The sequence below is a fragment of the Vicugna pacos genome, chromosome 20 (assembly GCF_048564905.1).
Source record: "Vicugna pacos chromosome 20, VicPac4, whole genome shotgun sequence".
Lineage (NCBI taxonomy): Eukaryota > Metazoa > Chordata > Mammalia > Artiodactyla > Camelidae > Vicugna > Vicugna pacos.
The window spans coordinates 39,394,828-39,414,145 of NC_133006.1; the positions used below are offsets into that span (position 1 = coordinate 39,394,828).

The window sequence follows — 19,318 nt, forward strand, 5'->3', positions numbered from 1 at the left end:
CTGACTTGATTTCCACTGCCTGCTTGGTACATCCCAAGGGTACCCCCAACTCAACCTATTTCCTAATGACCTTATCATCTTCCCCTGCCTCAACCCCCTGTTCCTCCTTGCAGTGGCTAATTTCGTGTGTCAACTTGAAGAGCCACGGAGTCTCCAGATTTAACACTGTTTCTGGCTGTATCTGTGAAGCTGTTTCTGGATGAGACAGCACCTGAACCCAGCAGACTGGGTGAGGGAGATGGTCCTGCCGGTGTGAGTGGGCGACACCAGCCTGCTGAGGGTCTGAACAGACAAAAGGAGGAGGAAGGAGGAATCTGCCCCTTTTTTCCCTGTGTCATTGCTTGAGCTGGGACATCTCACCTTCCTCTATTGGGGATTACCCCATTGGTTCCTCTGGTTCTCAGACCTTTGGACTCAGGCTGAGTTATTCCACCAGCTTGCCTGGGTCCCCAGCTTATAGACCCTGGGACTTTTCCATCTCATAATTGCTCAAGCCAATCCTCATAACAAATTGTCTTAAGTTTAAAATGTATTTATGACTCATAATGTTAATAAGTAAATATATAATATATGGATTTATATAAACATACAAACCCAGGATATATCCTGTTGGTTCTGTTTCTCTGGAGAACCCAGATGGCAGTCCTCACCCCCCGCCTCATTCAGAGGCACCACCTCCATCCACACACCACCCAAGACAGGCTTCCAGGGTCAGCGTCAACACCCTGCTCGCTCCCCTCCCCCCCCCTCCCAATCAGTGTGACTTCCCTGGTGTCCTCTGCATTTGTCTCCTGTTCTCCACCCTGTCACCACCTCGCCTCTGCTTCTCATCGTGAAGTTCTCTCCCATGCATCCTCCTCACTGCCGCCCCGCGGTGCACCTGGTCACGTCATTCCTGATTATATTCTCTCAGTGGCTTGTCATCCCCTATAGGCCTGGATCTAAGTGGCTTCAGGACCAACTGGCCCTTAGTGGCCAGGACCCTGCCTCCCTGTTGAGCCAGGTGTTGGAGATTCCTGAGACAGCTGGGCTACCTCACCCCCAACCGCAGCCCTGCTCCTCCACCTCCTCCATCCGGAATCCCCCTCGCCGCCCATCACATCCCCCAGCCCGTCTCCTGGGCCAACTCCTCCTTCCTTCGGACCTGACTCTGTCCTCAGGGAGCCTGCACCAACCACATCGGACTGCGCCAGGGCCCTTCCGTGGGGTTTCTGCTGCCCCTGGAGCCAACCTCTTTCAACATCCCGGGCTGCGTGCACGTGAGTCTCCCGCCTGTTTCTGCCCACGAGAGGCTCCTGCCCAGCAGCCGTGCTCACCCTCGCCGTGCCCACCACCCCCGCACCGAGGGGCAGCTCGCCCGCAGCGCCCAGCAAAGAGATGTTCAACATGGTGGGTTCTTTTCTTTAACTGGGCCGTCGTTAAGCTATTTTGCAGTTTAATACACACTGAGAAGACATAACTGCTTCCTGAAAAGGACTCTGTTTCCCCAGACAGTGCTGGCATCTGAGCCTAGAAGCTGTTCTCTGTGAGGAAGGAGAGCCTCCTGCAAATGGCCCTTTCACCCTGTGGCAGGTGTCCCTGAAAAAGCATGCTTCCTCCTGGTCTCCTCTTATGAACAGCAGGCACAGCGAGAGCAACCTGTGTCCACACCCCTGCCCTACGGCTCAGGGCCATGAGCAGAGGACAGGTCCTTGACTCTGCTCTCATTTCCACGTCGTCAGCCTGGGACTGCAAACGTCATCTCCTGGGGTTGTTGCAAACGTGGCGGAATTCACTGTGAGGTTTCAGCTAAAGCGTTCCTGCCCCATGCCCCTTCCCAGACTTCTTTTTGCCCTATGACCTTTTTCCACTTGGGACACTAGAGCCACTGTTGACATAAGTCAATCCAGTATTTCAGAAAAATCATTATAGCAGAGCATGAGGACAAGACAGCCCACCTCTTGGTCTTTCAATTTCAAAAGTCAAAATCCTTCTGTAAAGAGTTTTGATAGAATGAACAGGGGCTGAGCCAGACTCCCTCCGCTCTCTCCCGGATGCCCAAAAGGAAATTTCCAAGTCATGGGACACAAAGAGCGATAGAAAAGAGCCAAAGGATGGACTCTGACATGGGCCTCCGAGGACAGGCCTTTGCCTGGGGCACAGCGTGGGGCTGAGGATGCGAGGCCTCGCAGCAGATCCAGGCGTTTGTTTCCCTCTGGAGCCCTAGGAGGCAACAACCCCCACGGAGCGCCCCCTGGTGGTGTGCACAGCAGAGCGGATATGGTCCCATGGGTGGCTGGAAGAAACAAGGAGAATTTCCTGGAAGTCCCAGAGGGAGACAATGGTGATATTTCCCCCATGTGCTTAAGAACAGAAATGGCATGTAGAATTTGAGGGGCTCCTGGGACTTTCAAGGGGTGATCCTTGGAGGGCAGTTAGGAGGGTCTGGAGAGAGAGTGAGTGAGTTAGCTCTGGGTTAGAAATGCAGACTTAACAGACATCAGCTCAGTGACAACGTGAAGCCCTGGGAGAAGGTGAAGTTGCCACAAAGAGCGAGAAGTGGTGAAGAGGGCCAAGGGCGGGGCCCAAAGAACTAACATGTAAGCCGTCTGTAAGGATGGACAGAGGGAGGCGGGGAGGCAGAAAGAGCAGAGGAAAGACCAAGAGCATGCAGCACAGAAGCCAGGGGAAGCCGATACCTCCCAGAGGGGAGAAGTGACAGCCAAGAGGACGCGGCGGAGCAGCCTCGCTGGGTGGCAGGAGTGGCCGTGAACACAGAGGAGAAGTCACAGCCAAGAGGACGCGGCAGAGCAGCCTCACTGGGTGGCGGGAGTGGCCGTGAACACAGAGGGGTGATGTGTCTAAGGCCCCCCTCCTCTGATGGGAAGCAGCCAGACAGGGGTGTCAGTGGAGGGAGGGAGGGATGGGAAGGTGAGAGGAGACGGTGTGCTGGTGGAGGGGAGGGCAGGCCAGGAGGTTTTCTGGGAAGGGCAGATGGCCACAGGCATGTTTCAAGCCCCAGGGAAGGAGTCTGCAGAAAGGTATGGATCTGAACCTGGGAAGAGGGAGGAAGATCAATGAATCTGAGGATCCGAGTAGAGCTGGAACGGGGCACAGAAGGCATTAGAGCTTTTCTGGGGGACAGAAGGTAAAAAGGAAGAGCCGTTCCTCAGAGAAGCTTAAACATGTGGAGGCAGGAAGACCTGCAGGAAGAATTTGGAGAAGCAGTGGCATCTTACAGGCACTGAGAAAGGAACTGGGTGGCTTTTGTTCTGTTTTTACAGCAAAGGCCTCAAGGACCATGATGAACACTGACCAACTCTGCAAACAGCATCGACCTGATGCTCGCTGCCAGATGCTAGGAAAGTTCCCCCAACATCGAAGGGGCAGGAGGAGGGGACCATGGGAAGAAAATGCTTGAAAACAAACGTGAACAGACACACACACATACATCAACACATGCGCACACCCCAGTAAGGACAGCTGTGCCTGTGTGGTCCTCAGCCAGCATCACAGCAAGTGGGTCAGGTTCAGAAACCCGGCTGAGTGAGGCGACTGGTAAAATACTTGCAGCCTCTGGAACTCAGAGCATTGCTCAGAAGCACAGACAGAAGGAATGACCCCACGTGACAAGCTGACAAACACGGAGCAAAGCCTCCAGCACTGGTGACACTGAGAAAGCAAAGGATACAGGACACAGGCCAGCCCGGCAGCCCCCACCTGGGCCAGTCGGAGGGTGTGAGAGCAACACCCCCAGGTCCGGTGAGGCCCCTGAAGACTGGCCAGGGTTAGAAGAGGCCCTCAAGAACCTCCCGTAACTTGAAAAGATAGAGGGTCATTGTCAAAAGTCCAGCAGGGAGAGTCTCTGAAGAAATCCTACAAGCTGGGAAGTGATGACCAGCCCAGAGCACTTCCAGAAGGGAAGCTGTTAAGACACTTTGGAACTGGCCGCCAAGGAGCAAGCTACCCTCTGAGACTGGAGTATCTGCCAGCCTGTCTGTCCGTCCATCTCCCCCTGTAACTTCATATCCCTGCATTTTCCATTCAAGGGACCGTGTGAACTACAACCTCGTGTGTCTCATCTTCTTTGCACTTTACTACCTATTTTTAAACTTCCATCTATGCTCCGGTTACTTTATTTTCCACAGTGTTCATGAAGGCCCTTTTCCTTGACCTTTCTACACAGATGGCTACTAAGAGTCACGTGCTCTAAATCGGTCATCTCCCAACTGGGGTCTGCAAACCCCTGGGTGGAGGGGGTGTGACAGAGGTTTTCTGGAGAGGGCGTAAGCACGGGTGGTTTTTGAGAGTAGATTACATTTCCAGAACCTCAAGTTTCCATATGAATTCTTTCCTAAACCCAATGAGCCTGAGATTACGCTGGTTCTCCTTTCCTACCTCCCCTGCCTTTTCTACCCTCCAGAATCTTGAAGCACATTGACAAGGGCGTAGAAACGTCTGGGGTGCCAACGAACAAGAGTCCTTCAAGAATGTACTCCTGAGGGAGAGCCCTGGAGAGAAAAGTACAGAAAACTTCCCTTTAAAACCAAGAGAGGTATGTATATTCACGTATGACTGAAAAACTGTATTGTACACCAGAAATTGACATAACATTGTAAACCAACTATAACTCAATAAAAAAAATTAAAAAAAAAAAATAAAACAGAGAGAGAGGATATAATAATGGTGGGGGGGATCTTATTTCCCCAGGTGTCAGATTCAGTGCAAGGTCCCTGCCTTTCTGATCTATATATTTTAGACTTTAAATTCAGAAGTCAGATAGTGGTTTGGAGACGCATGTTGACTTAAATTGGGGGGGGAGAAAAAAACCACAGTGACCACTTCTGATTCGCTGGATCTGTTTTATCATGAGGACTGGTTTTGCCACTGTTTGTTTTACAATGGTGGACGGTTTCCCAATGTGAAAATCTCCAACTTCCACGCTGTGATGAAAATATATTTAAAGCAGATATACACTGTCACAATGGACCTTTAAAACTGTTCAAATCGATTAGGAATCTTTCATTGTTGGCTTAAAAATGTGGGAAGGGGTTTATAGTTTCTTTACATATACACGGAGGCCAGTATCTGGAGCATGTGACTAATCATTTCCCCATTTTGTACCATGTACAATATGTACATACAGTAATATATGCCGTGTTTCTTCTTTGAAGTTGAAGTCACTCCTAGTATATGTAGGGTCCAGCTGGGAAGACTACACATGACCCCCAGTCCTTTATATATTAGGTGCAAATGATGACTCTTCTTTTTCCCGTGCCCTCAACTTATTGCCTCTGAGCTGCTCCAGCCAAGAATACCTGACGGTCTAAATTCAACTGATTGATGGCAAAAGGCTTCCTCCAGGACTCCATCCTTCTCCACTGATCCCAGAAACGTACTCTAGGCTTGGGCGAGAACTTCCCATGCACAAGGGGCTGCCCACTCTTGTGGCTAAACATGAATCATCCGTTTCTCTTATTACCAACATGTCACACTTACTGCACATGGGGTGAAGGAAGCTACGTGTGAAACAGCTCAATGTAGTTTTATCAAAATGACTTTTCTGAAGAAAAAGAATCAGTCCATCATAGTCAGCAACCCAGAAGGTGGATAAAACCTGCCAGACAGAAACGTGAGCCCACCCATCGGAGAAAAGCAAGGCAAACTCTAGAAGGGAAATGCCAAGCTCAAGTGATTAATGGGATGGTGGGTAAGCCATCTCGTTATTACCATAATGAAAGTAATAAACATTCCATAGGAGTTAAGAAATACGAATTCCAGAAAAGTTCTATCAGTGTCGAATATGTACTAAATTGAGAGTCTTCATTCCAACCCAACACACAAATATGCCAGAGTCAAATGAGGCCTTGACCCTTTCAGACAGAGCAAGAAAGTGGCCAAACGGCTCACTGCAGAAAGCAAACGGGCCCTTGCTTTGTTCACGGGGTTGCGAGGAAAGAGATCCCCGGCTCTGAGTGAGTGAGGAGTCTGGCAGATTCCTCTCAGAGCTTTTTCGCAGCCTGCAACAATTCATCTGTCAAAAAAGCGCATGAATGGGAAAAATCCAGCATCCGAGCCAAGGACTGTGTTGCAAGTGTCTAAGATTTTTGAGAGCTGGCCAAACACGCCTTCATGGGTTGTTTTCACTCTCTTGGCTTCGCAGCACCTCATCCTTAAACACTTGATAACTGTTCTTGAGGTGTAACTCCATCTCAGACATGGACTCAGTGTGGACTCTTTTCAGAGATTCATGCACGTTTTTCAACACAGATGGTGTCTCTGCATATGCACAGCTGGCAAGAGGACAAGTCAACACAATTTCCTTGGACTATGAGCTGATCCACACTTCGCGAGCTATTCAAGGACCGATTTCCCAAACTCCTGACTCCTGAATCCCCAGTGCCTCCCTCTTCCACTGGACTTTTCCTTCTCTCATTATCCTCAGGGGATCAGTGAAAAGGGAACGGAAGGAGGCGAACTCAAATTAGTCCACTAAGCTCCATGTGGCAGCTCTGGGGAAAGGGACCAGGAAAGGCGGCTGTGAAAGCCATCACCAAGATTTGGGAATTATCTGTGGTTCTTAATTATTCCTGTTCTTCCTACCTGGAAGGGTTGGGGATGCTTAACAGCTGGTGGACTTCGAAGAGGGACAGCCTGTCAAGTTGGTGGCCCCTCAAGGAAATCCTTCCTTTGACCCCTGAACTGGGTCGCCTGCACAGGGCTCTTCTGCCTGACCTCTGAGTGAGCGTTATGCATTACAAATCATTGCTTTTCCTTTTCCTTTTCCTTTGGGGGTTGCCTCCTGCAGTGCACTGGAGGGCTCCCTTGTCACTGGGGGACTGTTGTTCCAGGTTGATTGAATCCCCAGAGGTTTGTGAGACAGGCACACATTCACTCCTCACTCAGGGAACGGCGACCTGCTAAGCCGACGGCCGGCCTGCAGCAACAGGTGCTGCTCAGGTGCGTGCTGCCCGGCGCAGCGAGAGGGCCTTTTCTAAGGAAGCGTTGCCAAGGATGTGAGCTGAAAGGTTTCCGGAGGGATTTTATTTGGGGGGGAAAAATAAGAGAGAAAAACAGACTAAAGAAGGGAAAAGCAGCTGTTTGGAAATAAACTGTAAAACATCTGTAGCACACGACCAGAATTCTCTAAGCCTGAGCCTGAAGTTTTAAAGGGACCTCATCTTTCAGAAACAGCACTCCGACTGCGTCGCTGGCACCCAAGGCAATCAGTCCTCTGCGATGTTCCCCGCCAGGCAGAGGAGAGGCGTGCCCAGAGGTGCTAAGACAGGGGACCGTCCAGTTTTCCCGGCACCCACCGAGCACCAAGCACCAGAGAAGGAAAAACGCAGAGAACACTCAACAACCTGGTAACACTGTCTCGTCGTGGGTGAAGTTTAAAGAGCCAAACCCACGGGGACCTGCTCTCCCTCCACTGGGAAGCCGTGGCTTCTGCGCTGTGCCCTTCCGGGACTCCTTGGGGCCCCTTCACGAACAACAGGGTAAAGAAGCTTTCTGCATAGTTCCCTTGGCTTCAGTTGCACCACTGCAATAGAATTCAGAGATTTTTTTTTTTAATCAAGTTCGGGGTCTGAGTAGCTCGATTTATTTTTCAGTAACTAAGTTACCAGAAACTTGTAGCGTGGCTGTATTTATTTTCTGAAGGAGGCTCCAAGTTGGCAAAAGGGTCCTTGGAAGGACATATTTCTTCACGTTCTCTTGATCTCAGTGTGTGGAGATTCATTTAACAGCTGTTTTATGTACAAGTGTTTCTTCAGCCACGTCCTTCCCCTCCACAAACAGACTATTTTTTCAGGCAAGAGCAGCCTGCAAGACACAACAAAATATGAGGCTGTTCCTCACGCCTCTGCCAGCAGCAGGCAGGGGAGGAGTCGAAGAAGATTGCTGCGTTGCACCCCCTGTTTATTCCTTTCATAGCCTGAGATGCAACTGGGGTTGAACGCAAAAGAGGCGCCCTCCTCCCACCTCCACCCCGCCCCCATCAGCTACAGAGGGCTTTCCCCACTGACTGCCTCTCAAAGAGACAATCGCGCTATAAAATCATAATAAACACACCAATTTTACGAAGTGGCAATTCTGAATTTCAGACACAAAGACCCCTTCTCTCATTTACCAAGGAGGCGCCTAACAAGGACTCAGGGCTGCGACCCATGAAGAGAAATGAAGAGAAACAAGACAATTGAGCATCACTCTTGAAGCGCTATCATCGTGTCAACTACAGCAATAATGCCTTGCATTTGTTTAAACATTTATTTGAAGAATGCCAAACCCAGTAAGCCTGTTAGCCTCTTTTCCTCTGTAGCATCAGGGGTAGGAGACAAGCACTGATTTTATATAAATACTGAAGGAGGGGGGGAGCCTAGCTCAGTGGTAGAGCGTGTGCTTAGCACCTACAAGGTCCTGAGTTCAAATCCCAGCTCCTCCATTAAAACAAATAAGCAATTGAATAAACCTAATTACCTCCTCCCCCAAACAAAATAAACGATTTTTTAAATAAATAAAATGTTTTCAAACACATTAAACAGAAAATACTGAAAACAGATCATCACAGAAGGCTATCTGGTATACCACCACGGTCTTAACCCTTGACGGCCCTCCTCCAGCTGCCCGGAACAGGTGTCCAGGGGGGAAATCTGTTTCCTCCAGAATTCATCTAAACTCTCTTGTCTCCATGACTACCTCTCTTGGTTTGGCAGGAAAGTATCAGTGATTCCCTTCGCTGAGTAGGTGGTAGATGGTTCTAGGGGCCTCCCCTTCCTGCGCTGAAAAGTCCAGCTCCAACCGTAATAAAAAACGAAACCCTCCTCCACATCCTCAGCACATTTTGGAGCCCGGGAAGGAGGAAGTGGCCGTGGAACTGGAGATCCGAGGTAGGAAGCCACCCGTTCCTGTGGGGACAGCGGGTCCCTCCTTCCCTCTGCTGTTCCTGTAAGCTCAGGGCTAGCGTCCTACTGCGCTAGATTTCTCCCACTTCTTCCAAGATCAACTCACTCCACTTCCTTCTCTTCTGTTTGATCTTCCCCCACGCCCGTAGCAAACGCTGTCATCTAAAGTTCAAAGGACCTTCCCAGAAAAGGCGAATTTCGCCAAATGTGTCCATGAGAAGAGGGAACAAGAACCCTGGGGAAAATATCTGCGTTGAGGCATAAATTTTAAAAAATGTATCCTGGCACAGAAAAGCTTTATTATGCAATAAATCCTTGTGACAACAGTTTAAACATGTTACTAGCACATGATCCGAACACACACTCCAGACATATACACCAGACCCACGGCGCTATACTTGAAGATAGCCAATTCATTTTAAAAGAAATTGGCACTGAAGATTACTAACTCTCATATTTCCTTTTTAAAAAAGAGACTGACTTAGATAATAAACAGGAGGAGATACAGGAAGATGAGTCATACATCTAGTGATGAAATGCAAAAAATGTCAACAATCACAAAAGCAAGTTGGGACAGAGGAAAGAACATTTTATCGCATGACACGCATTACTGAGCGTGAAGGTTAGAAATAAAGGCAACTAAAAATTTCATATGACATACTAGATGGCTTACCCACCTTGCTAAATAATGTTTATATCCACTTACTGGACAATAAAAAATTCTGAATTTAGGAGGAAGAAAAAAGATTAGAAAGAATGAACATTGAAAGAAACCATTTTTCTACCTAAAGGAAGTAAGTGGCAAAGAGGAATCAAGTAAAAATAGAACTTTTCAGACCAGAAAGATGGAAGCTTAGAATCCAATAAAAATGTGTAACAGCACAAGGGGTGAGAACAACAATTGTTTTGAGAACTAACATGCGATCCCATTTAATTTTCATAGTTAGCTTACGAGAGAGACATTTACACTGTATCTTCTCCATCACCTAATCTTTCCCTTGTAGAGTCAGCCACTCCCCCTCACCTAGGTCCTCCCCAGGGACAACTTAAACACACGCCTCTCTCCCCATTGCAACCACACAAACTCCCCTCTGCGTTCCCCCCTCTCCTGTGCAGACCTACCCCTCTTCTCCACTTCAACCCAGATTTCATGAAAGTTGTCTGGACCATGTCTGCATTTTCTTGATTCTTCTTTTCACCCTCACTCACCCCAGTTTGACTTTTGCCCGCATCCATCCATCAAATGAATCTCAGGAATCAAGGACCTCCACGTGGCAAAACTCAATGGACAATTTTAAGTTCTCGTCCTGTGATCTCTCAGCAGCATTTGAAGCCATTCACCACTGCCTCCTTCTCGGCACACCCTCTTCTCAGTGCCCTTGGTTTTCCTCTGACCTCCAGGCTGCTCCTCGGTTTCTTCTGCAGCCTCCATGCTCTGCCGCCTTCTCTCCCTCTCTCTGGACTTGTCCCCTGGGCACGCTCATGGACACCCACTGCTTCGGTTACCTGCACACACTGCTGGCACCGGGTTCTGTCCCTACCCCACCTCTCTCCTTCACACTCCAGAACTCCAGCACCAAGGCGTGCTCAGCAATTTCCCCTGCATGGCTCCAAGACACCACAAACTCAACACGATCACAACCCAAACGATAATCTATCTCCCACCCACCCAGTGTCTTAGGCTTCCAGCGTTCTCTACCTCAATAAGTGACTCTCCCTCTGTCAGGTCTGCAAGCTGGAAACCAGTGCGTCCTCATCTACACGCCCCCCCCCTCGTGTCTCCTCCATCACCAGGTCCTGTCGGTGCACCTCTGAAATCACTCTCAAGTTCACCCACTTCTCTCCATCTCTTCTGCCATTCAAGCCACCATTTCTCAACCCACCTGCCACAGTCACTCCCTGAACCAGCTCCCCATCCACTCCACCCGCTCCCTTCTGTCCAGTCCCATGGTGCGTTTTTTTTCAAATATGTACTTGATCATGTCAGCCGCCCTCCCCCCACCCCCGCCACCAGTCACTTTCAACCTTTCAGGGGCCACCCACCGCTCTTGGGTTGAAGGTTAAAATCCCAAATGCTGCTTAAGACTTTGCATCTACTCCCCATCCTTCAGTTCTTCAAAAGTTCCTCACTTGCCGCCCCCATGCCTTTGACCAGACACCAGTTGTCCCAGCATTAACTCCTGGTTCCAGTTCACAGCTTCTCTCCTTCCAGTCACTTACCTCGGTCCATCACTGTCAGCACTGAAGCTCCTTGGCTGACACCATGCCTGTTTTTTATTTAACTGCATCCTCCCACACAGTCCCTAGCACTTGACAGGCACTCAGTAAGCATCTGCTAAATGAACAAATGAATCAATGAGATGCGACTGGGGGAAATAACATGCTACATCCACAGGTGACAGAACCAGGATTCTGAGCCAGGCCTGTGAGATGATAAGACCGTGCTTTGTCTGCTGTACACACGCCCCCAACCCCACCCCGACCCCCGCCGATGCTCCATGCATGTGCTCACCAAGTCTGAATCTGTACAAATACAGTAACAGTGGACCAGCTCACGGTCTTGGCCCACACCACGCAGGCCTGGTGGCCGGCAGACAGCGCGGCGTGGTGCTGACGAAGGAGCGAGGGGCTCACCACGTACTGGCCACGTGACTTAATCTTTCTGAGCCTCGGTTCCTTCACGGCAGAGTGGGAATGAGAGTAACAACAGTACAGCCGGCCCCTCCACATCTGCAGGTTCCACATCCACAGATCTAACCAACCACGGATAGAAAATACTGGGGTGGGGGGAAGCTCCAGGAAGTTCCAAACAGCAAAGCTTGTATTTGCCGCACACTGGCAACTGTTTACATAGCATTTCCATTCTGTTTACAACTCTCTACATAGTATTTACATTGTATTGGGTGTTATAAGTCCTCTAGGGAGGTTACACACTAATGCTGTCATTTTATAAAAGGGACTTGAGCATCCATGGATGCTGATACCCCTGGGGGATCCTGGGACCAAGCCCCCATGGATCCTGCAGGGGGACTGTACTCACTTTATAGAAATCTGGTGAGGATTAAATAGAATGCAAACTGTCTCCTGACTATTGAGTGCTAAGCATTTGAGAGAAGGGGCTGAAACAGCAGTGGAAGTAGCTTTACTGACAACTTTGCGGCAAATAAAAGACAGTCACCTAATGTGTCATAGTCAGCCCCACCCCCCATCTGTGGTGGTTACGTTCCAAGCTCCCCCGTGGACGCCTAAAACGCGGCGTACGGAACCCTACATATACGACGCTTTTTCCTGCACAGACACACCCACGATGAAGCTCAGTTTACACGTGAGGCACCGCAAGAGAACATCCGAATGGCCAGCGTCCCTCCTTGTGCACGCTGAGGCCATCCTTAAGTAAAAGGAGGATGGCTTGAATGCAAACACTGAGATGACACCACCGTCAACCTGATACTCCACCGTCAGGCAGAACACACGGAACACAACGCGAAGATTCACATCTCGGGTGCGACGGAACAAGGTGTCACCACACTGCTGAGCACGGAGCACGCCTGGAAACCTGTGGACTGTTTACTTATGGAATGTTCCATCTATAATTTTCTAATGGCAGCTGACCTTGGTAACTGAACCCTTCAAAAGTGAACTCATGGATAAGAGGGGACTGCTGTGTACTCTTTGGATAAGAAAGCTGCTAAGGGTACAGGTTAAAAATACAAATGTCTCACTCACATTTAACAAATACTTATTGACTCCTGACTAAGTCGGTGCTGTTCAGGACGTAGAAGGCGGATTCCGATTAATTCAAGGATTCAGAAACACTAATAAAAGAGTCTGAAGGGTCTTCCTTAGTTCTTTAAAAAGAATCAAAAGTGCCGTTGTGGTGGGTGGACAGCCTGGTACCAGAAACACACACACCAGGAGACGCGGAATTAAACTGGTCACAGAGACACATCACAAAGGCAGGGGCATCTCGGCTCTCCTGGAATAGGTCATGACAGCTCATCCCCACTCAAGCAGAAACGGCACAGAAATAAACGCCTGGGTGTGTGCGCTATCTAGACTCCACCTAACTCAAACACTCACTCAGCCGCACGCAGCCCGTGAAGGGAGGTAGGCTGAGGTGAACCACGGCTGCAAATGGGTTCCCAAAGGCAGCCTGTGGTTTCAGGGAGGAAAGACCAGAGGGCCCAAACACTCTCCCCAGACACCACAAGACGACACAGCGAGCACCAAGGAGGCACCAGGAAAAGGCTGTTTCTCATCAGTCCCTTCCTGACCTCAGACGGCATCTCTGCCATTTAAAGGTTCCTCTCCGCTTCGGCGTCCCCATCTCTCGAATGGGGCTGACGCCCTCACCAGGACACACTGCAGGTGAAGTGAAACCATGCACCTGAGAACACGCTGGACAAGACAGAGCTCTATGGAAGGGTAACAACGTCTTATTCCCACTCTTAAGAAGTACACTATTTGCACATTAACAGGGGGAAAGTGGGGTGGGAAGGGATACATTTAGGAGTTTGAGATTTGCAATTGTTAGCCACTATATACAAAAATAGATTTTAAAAAACAAGTTTCTTCTGTATACACAGGGAACTATATTCAATATCTTGTAATAACCTTTAATGAAAAAGAATATGAAAATGAACATATGTGTGTATATGCATGACTGGAACATCATGCTGTGCACCGGAAACTGACACATTGTTACTGACTAAACTTCAATTTAAAAAAATCTCATTAGCAATGAAATCCACTCAGGTGAGGAGTGGAGGTGATGAGTGGAGCCTCCCCCAGGAGGCGCCCCAGTAACTTGGTGCTTCGGACATGACACTGGAAAGCAGTGTCTGCCACTTGGCGCCCATCACCGACACCTGCTGGGCTGTAACCTGCCTGGTAAGGCAAGCACTTGGGTTCCTCTTGCCCAGTTCCTTAGGGAGACCCACAGGGATCCAGAAATCTCCAAGATAATCCACCCACCAGCACCAGAGCCAGGAAATACTCCCCAAGTGGTCTGGCGTGCATAATGTTACATTAAAGTCACAAGTATCTGAATACCTACATGTTTGAAGTGCTGGACCATGAGCCTGGGGAGAAGTTGGGCAGGACCTGCTGTCAGAATGTTTCTAATCTTGTTGAAGACATAAGACATGAATAGAGAGGATCATCAGCAAGGCAAGAAGGTGACTAAATACCAAATGAAGGGGAGAAATAATAGATCAGGAGCAAGAGTCTGGCGTCCCAGACTCAAGACAAGGTCTGGCCCTGACTCGCTCATGGAATCTAGGAAGGCACTTCATAGAACCAAACTCCAGTAAAACAGAGCAGGGTGAGAACAAGATGATCTCAAACTTTCTTCTAGGTCCGAAATCCTGGCACTAACATCAGTTCCAATTTCTCTCCTTCTTTCAAGTTTTTCCTGTCCCTCATTTTGAGAAACCTACAAACATGCTGCCACGCAACAAAGTCTAGGAAACAGCTCCCTGTTTACTCGTTCACAGAGGGACAGAATCCGCTCGTGGTCGAGGGAAGGGATTTGGAGTCAGACACGCCTGGACTCTGCTGTTGCTGTGAGACTTGGACAAGGCACTGAGCTTCTCCAAGGCCTCAGGCTCCATATCTCTAAAATGGGGGTGACCAACTTCTCCAGGGTTGTCGTGGAAGTAAAGTCAGACAGCACATTTAAAGAATGGAGTACAATGTTCACTGCATCGTACTCAGCACAAGGCTAGCTGTTAATAATGTAGTTTTTTTTAAAATTGAAGTACAGTTTATTTATAATGTCGTGTCAGTTTCTGGTGTACAGCATAGGGATTCAGTTATACATACATTCTTTTCATATTCTTTTTCATTATAGGTTATTACAAGATACTGAATGTAGTTCCCTGTGTTGTACAGAAGGACCTTGTTTATTTTACAGAGCAACCTAAATGTCCATTGACAGATGACTGGATAGAGTAGTTGTGGTATATATACATATATACACATACACACATAAACACACACACACACACACACACTGGAATACTACTCAGCCATAAAAAAGAAGTAATACCATTTGCAGCAACATGGATGGACCTAGAAATAATCATACTAAGTAAGTCAGAGAAAGACAAATATCATATGATATCACTTATATGTGGAATCTAAAAAAAATGATACAAATTAACTTATTTACAAAACAGAAACAGACTCACAGACATAGAAAACAAACTTGTGGTTACCAAAGGGCAAGAGCTGGGAGATAAACTGGGAGTGTGGGATTAGCAGATACAAACAACTACATACAGAATAGATAAACAACAAGGTCCTACTGTAGAGCACCAGGAACTATATTCAATATCTTGTAATAATTTACAACAAAAAAGAACATGAAAAGGAATGTATACGTATAACTGTATTACTACACTTTATACCAGAAACTAACACAACACTGTAAATCAACTATACTTCAATAAAAAAAGAGATAAATAATTAAAACATAAAAGATGAGAAAAAAAGAACTCAGTACAATGTTCACTGCACTGTATTCAATACATGTTAGCTGTCAAAAATGCTTGTGTTTGAAAGTTACACACACACACACACACACACGTCTGTCTCCCTACAATGTACTTTTATCCTCCGTGAACTCCCACTGCTTTGAGATAAGGGTCCCTGAAATGTAGGTCACATCTTGTATGACACACCTCTCCCCACAGTCTCATGCTCTGAAGGTCGGCCGCCGTCAGCAAATGTTATTTAAAGTACTTTCCAAACAGCACCGTTGGCTGAGGAGCCACCCCTCTGCATGCGAGCAGGTAACCAGACTTCTGAACGAACAGGTAATGTTCCTTATATAGAAGTTATTAGCACTCATTTTGGGAAAGGAGGAAAAACAGAAGTGCAAAGTCATCGCTCCTTAATGTCCTAGAAGCCAAAGAAAACACCAACGTATACAGGCACGTCCCAGAAGGGTGGGGGCCCCAGGAGGGCTGCGGGGCTGGAAGTCACTGCTGCCTGGGCGAGCCACCTCCGAGGACGGTCACCTGAGCTGGTCCAGCTCTAAATAGAAAGGCGTGTTTGCACAGGGTACTAATTCGGTAGTTCTGATGTGTTTGCTCGGGTTTGACGCTTTACTTTCAGCTTTTTCTCCCCTGTTTATTCAAAATATAATGATGGCAGAACGATACAGGTCTTCATTAGGTCCATGTGTTTGTTTTGTTATATTTTAATACTGGCCCGAGTTCCTCCTTCTATGCCCAGCTCCTCCCTCCCGCCTCCCTGCCCAAGCCGGCAGATGCCAGAGGTCTTCGAAGAAACAAGGCTCTCGCTGTGTCTGAAGTGGCCTCAGGGAGCTGCCTGCACTCCCATGTTCCAGGGCAGGGACCTGAGCGAGAGGGGCGCTGGAGAAGGCTCTGAAGAGTGTGCCCTGATAAAGGCAGGTATTCACAGATCACTTGTGTCATTTTTTAAGACCACGATGTGTAAAAACACATACAGTCCACTCTCAACCTGATGGCCGCCTGTGTGAAGTACGTGTTCGTGTATGTGTGCGTGCATGTGCGGTGCACACACAGGGTAAGCACTAATGGTCTGACGGCTGAGGTGCACTCGGGGGCCACCTGCCAGCACTCCGCCCACCTTCACCTCGCCGTGTACCCTGACCTAGGAGACGCCCGTCAGTTCCAAGGATGACCTCCTCAGCTGGAAGATACCCTTCCTTGATGGGGCACCAGAAATGCTCCATGTCCTGCTGAACACACAGGCTAGGCTGTCATTCAGAGAGCTGAGGGGCCATCCCAAGCTATGCAGCATCCACAGTTTCTGATTATGACCTCCGGGCTTGTGGTCCCAGGGGAGCCTGACCTTCTATGAAAAGGTCTGGGACTGTTTTGAGCTGTGACCATACTATCCATGAGGACTTGATTCTCACCCTACTGTCTGTCTGTCCATCTGCCTTCTCCCTTTCTCTCCACTTCCACTATCATAAGGAAATCAGAGTACAGGCCTAAGCAGCTGCCTGTATCAATAAACACGTTAATGTGAAGCACAGCATCTAAACATACTGCACTTAACACTCTTTTAATTTGACAAGAATCAACTGTAGAGTTGGGAAATGAGTCATAAGAACAAATCTGGAGGAGAAAATCACTCTGAAGAAACAGCCCTAGTGACTAACCTGACACTGTGAGGTTCTTCCTCCAGAAAGACTGGAAGTGGGCAGGGGACTTGCTGATGAAATAAAAAGGAGGGGTTCCTTGGGCACCATCCTTTTTTCTGGGGACCCAAGAAAACAAGGCATATATGTAAAGAAGAAAACCTAGTGTTATGTTACTTTCTGTTAATATATCTTCTATTATATCAATGTCTCTATGAGAGTCTCTTAAATGTTCCAGTCCATGGATAAGGAAGTTGTTTTGTGTGTGTGTGTGTGTGTATGGATGGATGGATGTATATGAGTGTATATATATACACACACACACCACACACACAATGGAATACTACTCAGCCATAAAAAAGAATGAAACAATACCATTTGCAGCAACAGATAAACCTGGAGCTTATCATACTAAGTGAAGCCAGGAAGAGAAAGAAAAATACCATACAATATCACTTAAATGTGGAATTTAGAGAAAATGACACAAATGAACTTATTTACCAGAGACAGACTCACAGACATAGAAAACAAACTTATGGTTACTGGGGGGGGGGGGTGAGGAGAGGGATAAATTGAGAGTTTGGGATTTGCACATACTAAGTGTTATATATAAAACAGATAAACAACAAGGTCCTTCTGCATAGCACAAGGATCTATATTCAATACCTTATAACAGCCTGTAACAAAAAAGAATATGAAAAGGAATATATATGTATAAATGAATCACTATGCTGTACACAGAAATTAACACATTGTTACTCAACTGTATTTCAATTTTTAAAATACCCCAGTCAAGTCCCAACTAGCTAAAGCTCTTGACCGAAGTGAAAAAATGGAGGAGGCAGTGTGAGAAGTTATGTCAACATCTTCACGTATAACTTAGGCAACTATCACAATGACTCAACTGCTTATTTCAGCTCTGAATTTTGCTTAACCAACTTGGGTAACCACCCCTCAAAAGGAAGCCATTTCATTTCCAAGCACTGTAAAACTTGACTTTGGTTCTCCCACCTTGGCTAATGTAACAAATTAGGGCATTGTCCAATGTTTTAACTGATATCTTTTAAATTAAAGGAAAACATGGAAGTCTTCTATTTGAAGTGCTATTTCATCCTAATGTGAGCAGAATGGGTTTGAAAGTTAAGAAACTAAGATGCATATAAGTTCTTCTTAAGAGATGATGAATGGTGATGCCTTTTTTGTTGCCCCATTTACCTCAATTTTAGAATTGTGGAGGAGAGATTATACTGAACTAAGTCATTAGAGTTGATGTGGAACATTATCAATTTCATTTCCAATAATGAAGATGAGCTAATCTGGTCTGAATGCCAGGCAAAGATCATTTTTGATTGGGGAAGCAAGGTAATGGGAAGGTGACAATAGCAGAGCTGACCTCCCACATTCCTCCCACGGCGGGACATGAGCCCTAGACTCTCTGCCAATGAGTCGTCAGCTTTATAGGCTAAGGGTGTACCTACTTCCTCGGGAGTCCATTTTACTCATAAAGAGATAACTCAAAACATTACCTTACATTACAAATAAACAAGGTATATTCTGGACAAAAAGCAAAAGTTGCATGATTTTTTGAGAAAATGCAAGACATTTGGGGAAAAAAAAATCTTAGGCCTTTGGTGGCAGCTGTGGATGCTCCATGCCTTTCCAGAATACAAACTGGCTCTCCACAGCCACTGAGGTCACTTCAGCAGGCCAGTGACTCTCAAAATTTTCCACCACAGTGTTCCTTGGAGCAGAGAAAAAAGAAGTTTTATGACCCAGATATCTCCAGCTTAGCTAGAGGTCCAGAAATGAACATTTCATGCCTTATCTTAAACATTCATTGGAATTTCCAATGTGTTTCACAATCTATCCATGCTTGGTTTAATAAAGAAATGTCTTAAGGTCTTTGTCACTGAGGAAAACTGAGGGTCTGAGAAGATGTGCTGTGGGATCCTCTGTACCTTTGGAATCCTTCAGATACGTTCTCCTGTGGAAGCAGGAGGTAGAAAGAACCCTAGATAGGAGATCTGGATTCTATTCCAGTTCCTGACACTTGACAGCAGTGGGACCCTAGGCCATGCACCACCTCTTTGAACTAGATAAGCTCTTTGATGATGAATTTGGTATATCAACTTGACTGGACTCTGGGGTGCCCGGATTTTAGTCAAACATTCTGGGTTTCTGTGAGGTTCTGGGTGTTTGGAGATGAGCTTAATACTTAAATCAGTAGCATGAGTAAAGCAGACTGTCCTCCCTAATGTGGGTGGGCCACGTCCAACCAGCTGAAGATGTGAATGAAACAAAA

At 47.4% G+C, this 19,318-nt stretch overlaps 1 protein-coding gene and 1 long non-coding RNA gene across 2 annotated transcripts in view; one reads left to right on the plus strand and one right to left on the minus strand.

Moving 5' to 3' along the window:
- The window catches only part of BMP6 (bone morphogenetic protein 6), a 131,869-nt gene that overhangs the window by 71,571 nt on the left and 40,980 nt on the right, over positions 1–19,318 (minus strand). The window lies entirely within an intron of this gene.
- LOC140687637 (uncharacterized) lies at positions 8,695–9,159 on the plus strand. The gene is made up of 2 exons (XR_012062037.1): positions 8,695–8,867; positions 9,032–9,159. It is a non-coding gene; the product is annotated as an uncharacterized lncRNA (long non-coding RNA).